Below are 10,373 nucleotides of genomic sequence, written 5' to 3' on the forward strand. Positions count from 1 at the left end.
GAAGCTCGACCCAGGATGGACTAGGCTAGAATCTTCCCGGTAAGACCGGTGCTCACCGATTATTAGAGATGGGTTGATCGGGATATCAGAATTAGCCAGTAAGGGCTAGGGCAGAAGGGCCAAGCAGTGATTAAATGAATACAGTGTCCGTGTAATTATTTCGGGGCATAAGCTAGCCGCCAAGCAGGCAGCCGGGGTGCTGGGGATGCAGCCCCGCTGCCCTTACTACTTCACCTGTACAGGAAAGAGAGAAGACAAAGGGCTTGGGGAGGAGCAGCCATCACCTCCTCCAGCAGTGGGCTGCTTTCGAAATCAGGGAAACATGATGGCCAGGGGGGCGGTGCCAGGTTCTGAATTCCTGCAGGTGTATTTTAACAAAGACAAACCGACATACAAAAACAAAAAATACGAAGAGACAGACATAAACTCAAAACCAGAAGCTGGTGCTCTCACCACCACTCTGGTGTAGAACTGAAAATACACAAGAACAAAAAGACAGACATAGACTCAAAATCAGAAGCCACGCAGCAGCAGATCCAAAAATACAGATGGAGGATCACATCTCCCCTGGAGATTAGGGTGACCTGGTCGCCCCTTACTCCCATAAATGCCCATGAAATGTCTTTCAGGGCTAGGGCAAGGGATCTCAGGACACGTCTGCCTCCTCCCTTAGCCTCGTTTCAATACAGACCCTGCACAAGTACAATTCTCAGATTACTGATTTACAATTACACAGAAACAGAAACACAATACACAAACAGACAGACATAAAAATGAGCTCGTTTCTTTATACCTCCAACTGGGTCTAGACTGTGTCTGGGAGCGACTTGATTCCCGGTCAGGGAACCAAATGTTTGGACTCTAGCATCCAAACACCAAGAAGGAGTCGCCCCCAGAGACAATCTCACACACCACAGCCAATGTAAAAGCATGAGGATTTTATTAATTCTGTCATGACAGGGTCCCTCAGCATTCAGGAAGCCAAGAGACCTTGAATAGCTGGTACAGTCTACTTTTAAAGGGGCCACAGAAGCAAGGGGAGTTGTTCTTTGACTATTCTGATTGGCTTATTTGAAAGGCTATTACCAATAATTGACTGGAGAGCTGTTGCCAGATCAGATGAGGTAAGAGGTCATTTTGACCCCTTTTCCCAGGGGACAGAACCAAAACATACATTGATGGAGGAAGGTCATTGGCTAATAAAGGAACTGCCTTGGCCCATTTTATTGGTTAGAGGATAGGTGGGAGGAGTAAACAGAACAGAACGCTGGGAGGAAGAGGAAGTGAGCTCAGACTCGACAGCTCTCCTCTCGGGAGCAGATGCCTCAGAAGAGACGCTATGCTCCTGGCTCCTGGGCAGACGCACGCTATGAAGCTCCAACCCAGGATGGACATAGGCTAGAATCTTCCTGGTAAGCGCACCTAGGGGCACAACACAGATGATTAGAAATGGGCTAAATTAATATCTGAGAATTAGCCTAGAAGAGAATGGGCCAAGCAGTGTTTAAATGAATACAGTTTGTGTGTTGTTATTTCGGGCATAAGCTAGCCGTGCGGGCGGCTGGGGTGCTGGGGACGCAGCCCCACCGCCCTTATTACTACATATGGCACCCAACGTGGGGCTGCTGCTTCCACATAAAGCCTGAGACAGCTTGGGAAGTAATTCTAGAACAAAATGAAAGCATTGTGCCTGGTTTCTTGGTAGCAGAGGATGGTTGTCCCGCTCCCAGGATGAAGACCCGCCGCCCTTATTACTACAGATTGGCGCCCCACGTGATGGACTAAACCCACTTAAAAAACCTGAGAAGGCTTAAAAATAAGGGAGAGAGAGTTTAACACAGATTTTTGCTGTTTGTTGGTGGCGTGCTGTAGAGAGATTTTCTGATTCGGCAACAGTAGCAGAAAAAACGCTGTCATTTTAAAGCGCGACTTCCTGGGGCTGTGCCACCATTGCGATCTCTGTCTGGCTCCTGCGGGAGACAGAGCTTTTGAATAGAGCATTTGGAGTAAAGTGCTATGATTTGTTTGATGGCAACTAGACTCGCTGTGTTCTCAGGTCTGCTCTGCTTGCTAGAGGCAAGCAAGCGCCTCATCTAAGAGAGGCTTCCTGACTCAGCTTTAGCTGCAAAGCCTGCAGCTCATTAAGGGGTCCTGCCACAAAACACTTAAATGGTGTTGATGAAAAGCTGAACGCATGCTTTTCGGTTTTCAGCCGTAGCAAAAAAAAAAAAAAAAAAAAAAAAAAACCTGCGCCGTTTAAAAATGCCAGCTTTCTGGGCTGTCCTGCCAGGACAAACTCTGACTCTTTTATGCAGGCGGTTCGTGCGGTTTGCAAGCAAAGGCTGCTGAAGCTCGCTTGCTGGCAGGGACCTTGAAATGCCATACAGTTGTGGCAGTAAACATGGCTACAGCCTGTATATCTGCCATGAGGCTGGAAAGCTAAGGAATGGACTGGATCCAGCTGGCAAAGCCACGCCTTTAGTCCTACTGAGACTGCTTGGTAAATTAAAGATTCATGTGGTCAGAAAAAGAGAGATATACAGTAAAGAGAGATTAAAAGACAAAGAAAATTTCTAAATGGTTTGAAGTGTGTTAAAAATATATGCAGACTAAAATTTAAAGTTCTTAAAGTAACAAAAAAAAGGAAGAGAGTTGTTGTGTGTGGTACACACCTTTAATCCCAACACTTGGTAGGCAGAGAGAGATAGACCTCTGTGACTTCAAGGTGTGGTAGCACACGCCTTTAATCCCAATGCCTGGGAGGCAGAGACAGGCGGATCTCTGAGAGTTCAAAGACAGCCTGGTCTACAGAGTTACTTCAGGTCAAAGATACAGAGAACCTGTCTCAAAAAGCAAAGAGTTAAAAGTAAAAATAAACAAAATAAAGGTTAAAACAAAGCTGCACAAAGATGGAAAATAGACAGAGAATTTTGATACTGTATGCTATTATGCTCTCTTTAAATTATTTAAATGCTGAGGAAGGAGCAACAGATGATAAAAGATATTTGTTTATAAATGCTGCTGAACTAATCCAACATAGATATTTTGATGCCTTGACTTTGAAATTTGGATCTAAGGACATGATGCTTTGGAAAGGAGTTTCTTATTTTGTTTTCACAGAGGATGAGACCCTGTTCATTTCTTCTATTCCAATTTGGTATGATGGACCACGTCCTCCTGAAGAGTTGGTGTGAACACCTTCAGAAAATTGCTTCGCTCAACTGTCAACTGAGATGAAACTAGCGCACAGGTTATACCATGAAAGACCTAATTAACGACGCCCCCATTCAGCAGGAAGCAGTTTGGAGAGAAAAAACTGCGCCCATGTTCCCAAATATGGTTTATAAACGTTCTTTAACATTTAAAGGGGGATATGATATAGATATGAATAATTTACATTAGTATAGATTTTGCTTTATTGATAGAGATTTAAGGCCAATTTTGTTATATGTATAAGTGTTTCTGATTTTGATTAAGGTATTGTGATTGTGTAGTTCATTTAAATATGTACTGTATAATTAAGAAATATAGGTTGTTAATGGATAATCATTGATAATAGTAAAGCTTGTAGTCATGTTAGTTAGATTTTTTAGATATATAGAGATATATTTTAGATAGACATGTCTTTTAAAGATTACAGAATAGGACATTTAATGTTTTAATAACTGAGGACTTTTCATGACAATGAGACACTCTGCTCCTGGCAGCACCAATCTACTTCAAGAGGAAGATGGGCATCAAAGAGGATCCTTATGGAGTTTGATAGCCATTTGGGCAAGAAACTGCTCTTGCCTGGACTATTGCATAAACTAGAAACAGAGAACCCGCAGAGAGAAGACTACTGAACTTGCCTAAAGGTGAGATGATCTTTCAGGGTTCCTGATTCATGAAAGAGTCTGCGAGACATTCTGCAGGACACAACTGATAGTGACTGAACTGACTTTGAATTTTCCTGCTTTATGGAAATGTCTGCTGGATAGCATGGGCCTGAAGGCTGAAGATGGATGCCCCAACGGTACAGAGGAACTTTGGGTGACTGTCCAGGCAGCAAGATGTCTCTGTCATTTCTAGAGTTTTAAAAGTTGCTTTTTTCTTGTTTGCTTAGGTAGTATTGTATCTTTCTGGAGTCTTTGATGGAGTTAAGAATAGTTAGTTATAGTTTTCCTTAGTTATGATAAAGATTATTGTAACTTTTACTTGATAACTGTTTTGTTATATGTAATTTTGCTATGTTAAAGTTAAAGCCTTTTTTTTGTTTGTTTGTTTAAACCGAAAAAGGGGAAATGATGGAGGAAGGTCATTGGCTAATAAAGGAACTGCCTTGGCCCATTTTATTGGTTAGAGGATAGGTGGGAGGAGTAAACAGAACAGAACGCTGGGAGGAAGAGGAAGTGAGCTCAGACTCGACAGCTCTCCTCTCGGGAGCAGATGCCTCAGAAGAGACGCCATGCTCCTGGCTCCTGGGCAGACGCACGCTATGAAGCTCCGACCCAGGATGGACATAGGCTAGAATCTTCCTGGTAAGCGCACCTAGGGGCGCAACACAGATGATTAGAAATGGGCTAAATTAATATGTGAGAATTAGCCTAGAAGAGAATGGGCCAAGCAGTGTTTAAATGAATACAGTTTGTGTGTTGTTATTTCGGGCATAAGCTAGCCATGCGGGCGGCTGGGGTGCTGGGGACGCAGCCCCGCCACCCTTATTACTACAATACGTATATGGGTAATTGTTCAGGAACTGAGTACGTGCGAGTGTAGCTGTTAGGTCCTTGGTTCCCAGGGGAGGAGGGGAAGCACTATGGCACAGAGGCTAAGAGGATTCAGAATTGTCAAAAATGGCTTCAGGATTGTCTTAAAGTCTTATAATTTTATATACTGCTACATTACTGAAAGTGTTTATGAGTTGTAGAAGTTCCTTGGTAAAATTCTTGGGGTTGCTTATAAAAATATTTCACAAATTTGCATGTCATCCTTGCACAGAGGCCATGCTAATCTTCTCTGTATCATTTCAATTTTACTATATGTGCTGCTGAAGTGAGCACTCACTTAAGCTTTCAAAAGACATAAACACAGAAAACAGAACAGCAACATAGCAATAGTCAGACACAGACCAAGACAAAGAGTGCTCATTGACTCATACCTTTATAAATCTCTAGACTCCATGGTCCCTTCTGCAGGGAATCAGGAGCACACATCCTTTACATATTTCAAAAACTGAAGCAATTGCTGTTGTCCTTCCTTAGTACCGCTAACCTTTAAAATATCTGTAGGTAAATGTACAAACAGCTGTTTGCTGTTTCCTTGTCCCATAATTACATTTTACAATTATACTTGAGTTATTTCTTACTTGCTTTTCATGCTGCGCAGCTACTCTTTTTATTTACACTGAGCAACTACTTTTTTTCTTTTTTATACACTGCAACTGCTCTTAATACTCCCGAAATTGACTTTCCACACCTCCACTTTTCCAAGCGCTCTTTAATGTATGATAGCCTAGGGAAAGTTCCCCTTCTCAGAGGCCACATGGTTGGGTGCCTTCTGTAGGAGCCCCCTCCTACAAAGTCAGCTAAGGTTCCTGAATTGGGAGTCATCAAGGCTGAGGAAATGTCAGAGGAAAGGAAAAGAGATAGAAAATACAGGATACAATCAGGAGGTCTGTTTAGTCAAGCCGAAACAGCCAAACAGCCCAGAGTTTATTTCAGAACTTGCTTATATGCAAAAGCAGAACAAAGCACAGCACAGTCAGTTCAGTCAGTATCTAACCACAAGACCATTCAGGAATGAGTGAGCAGCCTCCTAACTAACAGGCGCTTGTTGCTAGGAAGCAGCTTTCCTTTCTATCTTTCCGTCCCTGAGGTTTGTCGTCAGCGGTATACTTTCTTCTGGACAGTGTTCTTTTCTCACGGGCAAAATCACAAGTCTCTCACAGCTCTCAAGTTTACTGGAAAAAAAAACAGAGTAGACAAGCTTGAACTCAAATGACTTATAAATCAGAATGAACTCCAGATGGAAAGTGAGGCACACATGGGCTCCCACAACAAGTGACAAAGAGAAACCCAGTGTTAGGATGAGGTGTTTAGTTTTAATTCAGCATGTTAATTAGGTGACCCAAAGGGGGCTTCTGATTGCTTGACTTTGATACTTTGATAACTGGACTTTGGTAGTCAGCCTCGTGGAGAGGAAGTGGCCAAATAAGGGACTAACTCTTGATAGGCTAGCTTTCCGAGTGTAATCTAATGGTTTTTAGCAAGGAAGAAGTGTTGGGACCCTAGAGGACAGGCCTTTGCACCCCCACTTGATCTGTTTTGCACTTTTGAGGTTAGCTGAAAACAGGAACAAAAACAGGAACAATCTGTTGTTTTCAGCAGTTTCCTTTTTTTAATTTTTTATTTTTTTTATTGAAAAAAAAATTTCCGCCTCCTTCCAGCCTCCCATTTCCCTCCTCCTCCTCCCACTTCTCTGCCCCTCCCCCCACTCCTCTCCTCCTCCCTCTCCAGTCTGAAGAGCAGTCAGGGTTCCCTGCATTGTGGAAAGTCCAAAGTCCTCCCCGCTCCATCCTGGTCTAGGAAGGTGAACATCCAAACTGGCTAGGCTCCCACACAGCCAGAACATGAAGTAGGATCAAAACCCAGTGCCATTGTCCTTGGCTTCTCAGCAGCCCTCATTGTCCGCCATATTCAGAGAGTCCGGTTTTTTTTTGTTGTTGTTGTTTTGTTTTGTTTTTTAATTTATTTATTTATTAAGGATTTCTGCCTCCTCCCCGGCACCGCTTCCCATTTCCCTCCCCCTCCCCTGATCAAGTCCCCCTCCCTCATCTGCTCTAAGAGCAATCAGGGTTCCCTGACCTGTGGGAAGCCCAAGGACTGCCCACCTCTATCCAGGTCTCGTAAGGTGAGCATCCAAACTGCCTAGGCTCCCACAAAGCCAGTACGTGCAGTAGGATCAAAAACCCACTGCGATTGTTCTTGAATTCTCAGTATTCCTCATTGTCTGCTATGTTCAGCTAGTCCGGATTTATCCCATGCTTTTTCAGACCTAGAGAGTCCGGTTTTATCCCATGCTTTTTCAGTCACAGTCCAGCTGGCCTTGGTGAGCTCCCAATAGATCAGCCCCACTATCTCCATGGGTGGGTGCACCCCTTGTGGTCCTGACTTCTTTGCTCATGTTCTCCCTCCTTCTGCTCCTCATTGGGGCATTGGGAGCTCAGTCCGGTGCTCCAGTGTGGGTCTCTGTCTCTAGCTCCATCCATCGCCAGATGAAGGTTCTATGGTGATATGCAAGATATTCATCAGTATGGCTATAGGATAGGGTTATTTCAGGTTCCCTATCCTCAGCTGCCCCAGGAGCTAACTGGGGACATCGCCCTGGGCACCTGGGAGCCCCTCTAGGTTCAGCAATGTTTCTAAGGATGTTTACCCCTAAGCCATTGAGTTACAGCGATGAGCTTCCTGCTATTGCTGGTTTGGCCTCCCCTGCTGAGGGCTATATATACTTGTGAGAAAGTGGAATAAAAGGCTTGTCTGCAGAACCTGAAGTTGTGTTGCGTGTTAATCCCGACGTCCCTCACTCAGAAGAGCGACAGTTGCCGTGCTGGCGCGGCAAAGAAGGAGTGCAGAAGGGCAAGGCCCACCAGAGCTGTGGTCGCCACACTCAAACTGGCCAGAGATCCCTTCAAATATAATATAACTAATATGATACAATATCACTGAATAAACAAAACAGTTAAACGCCATAACAAAGTATTTTATTAACGATCTTCCAACTGCGCATGCCCACAATGTGAACAACATTTCCCAGAGGCATCCGGGCAGTGTCAGGCCGATTTGCGTGCTGGGAGAGAATTGGTGTGGCTGTAATAAAGAGTTGAAAATATATGTGGTCAGAGTGCATTGTATACAACTATAAAATTCTCAAAGAATAAAGAAAAATGCTCAAAAGAATAATAGGCTCATTTACAGCCTCACCAACCCAAGCACTACGGACTATATGTCCCAGAGGTCTGTGCGTAGTGCACACCATGCAAAGTTGCATTCTGGGAGGCGCAATTTTTAAAGAGGTTCTGTCCGGTCGCCATCAGGGTTCAGCTTAAGGCATGCTTCTGGGGCTGGTGCAAAGAATAGAAGAGAAAAGTGGTCTCTGGATAGAAAATTGTATTTTCCCCAGATTAAATCTGGAATGGTCTTCTGCAGAGACTCTAGGTAAAGGAGAAGATCTTGAAAGACAAAAACCAAGCAAGATGTAATCCTGGAGAGATAGAATACTTGAGTCTCTAACTCAAAAAAAGAAGAAGAAAAGGAAGTAAGGAGATATACAGAGAGAGAGACAGACAGAGAAGAAATGGAAGGAACGAGAAAATGGACTGGACTGGAGCAGCCTGGAGGGCTGAATCACAAACTGAATGATGAGACCCTACCGCATCCCAGGATGGACGTCTGCTCTGTGAATATCTGGTACACTCTGGCCTGTGGCTGTGTCTTGTTGCCTGATGAGAGCTCTCTCTGCGGAAAGATTGAGGTGAGGCTGTGGGAACATCTTTATAGTGAGCAACCATAAAGAGCAAGCACGTGTACTCTGGTGTGTCTCCTTAACTAGGAATTACTCTGTACCATGTCAACAGGTGTCAGCAGGTTGAGTTGGCTTCTTAAGTGAATGCAGGTGAGAGTTAGTTCTGTTATCTTTTACTCCTCTTTTTAAACAACTTTTTTTCCTTACTAAGAGTCTTATATGGGTAGAAACATTGCAATGATAGCCCAGAAAGCTCTTAAACATGCTGCCTTCCCATTTCCCCGATTTTCTGTTAATAAGACAAGCAGAAGGCACTTATTATAATCCAACCTTTTTTTCTCCTTGAGATATATATTTTTCTCCACTACCCTCCCTTCTTCTACTCTCCCCTTTAACCCTCTCCCATTGCCCCATGCTCCCCCAATTTACTCAAGAGATCTTGTCATTTTCTATTTCCCATGTAGATTAGATCCATTTGTGTCTCTCTTAGGGTCCTCATTGTTGTCTAGGTTCTCTGGGATTGTAATTGTGGGCTGGTTTTTCTTTGCTTTATGTCTAAAAGCCACTCATGAGTGAGTACATGTAATATTTGTCTTTCTGAGTCTGGGTTACCTCATTCAACATGTTTTCTAGATACGTCCATTTGCCTGCAAATTTCAAGATGTCATTTTTTTTTCGGCTGCGTAAAACTCCATTGCATAATCCTTACCCATTCTTCAGCTGAGGGACATTTAGGTTGTTTACAGGTTCTGGCTATGACAAACAATGCTGCTATGAACATAGTAGAGCACATGTCCTTGTGGCACGATTGAGCATCCTTTGGGTATACACCCAAATGTGGTATTGCTGGGTCTTGAGGTAGGTGGTTTCCCAATTTTCTGAGCAATCACCATACTGATATCCAAAAGGGCTGTATCAGTTTGCACTCCCACAAGCAATAGCGCAGAGTTCCCTTTACCCCACAACCTCTCCAGCATAAATTGTTTTCAGTGTTTTTGATTTTAGTCATTCTTACAGGTGGAAGATGGACTCTCAGAGTTGTTTTGATTTGCATTTCTCTGATGACTAAGGATATTGAACATTTCCTTAAATGTCTTTCAGCCATTTTAGATTCCTCTGTCGAGGGTTCTCTGGATAGGACTGTACCCCATTCTTTATTCGATAATTTGTTCTTTTGATGACCAGTTTCTTGAGTTCTTTGTATATTTTGGAGATCAGTCCTTTCTCTGTCTAATGTCAGGCTTGTGAAGATCTTTTCCCATTCTGTAGGCTGTCGTTTTTTCTTGTTGACTGTGTCCTTTGCTTTACAGACGCTTCTCAGTTTCAGAAGGTCCCATTTAATAATTGTTTCTCTCAGTGTCTATGCTACTGGGGTTATATTTAGGAAGTGATCTACTGTGCCAATGTGTATAAGTGTACTTTCCACTTTCTCTTCTAAGGGGTTCAGTGTGGTTGGACAAGCCAATCTTTTCAATAATATATTTGTTCCTTTACAATTTAACAAATATTGATAATATTCTCCCCATTTTCTTCTTATCCCCTCCTTTCCAACAAGTCCCCTCAGCTATTTTCATATCTTCTTTTGTTTGGTTTTGTGGCACTTTGTGGGGGAGGCACTCGCTACCTACAATTATGATTGCTAGCATGGGAAGGGGGTTATTTACTCTGCAAGGGCAATTTAGCACTGGCTAGGGAATATAACAGGAACTGAGTGATAATGATCCTGTCTTAAAATTCATGAGCTGAAGTTAGAGTTCTGAGAGTAAAAAGCACTTTCATGTACCACACTTGTGCACATAATGCACACACAAAGCTCACCACTTAACGTCATTTTCCATAGAGTTTATCTATCATTGCCTCTCCGTTCC

At 43.3% G+C, this 10,373-nt stretch overlaps 1 pseudogene; it reads right to left on the reverse strand.

Annotated features, from left to right (window-relative positions):
* Positions 1-4,942: 4,942 nt before the first annotated feature.
* On the reverse strand, positions 4,943-5,042 carry LOC121450241 (annotated as a pseudogene).
* Positions 5,043-10,373: the final 5,331 nt, after the last annotated feature.

This window comes from Microtus oregoni, unplaced genomic scaffold (genome assembly GCF_018167655.1).
Source record: "Microtus oregoni isolate MIOR12 unplaced genomic scaffold, Mior012 000006F_ref0000085, whole genome shotgun sequence".
Taxonomy (NCBI): Eukaryota; Metazoa; Chordata; class Mammalia; order Rodentia; family Cricetidae; genus Microtus; species Microtus oregoni.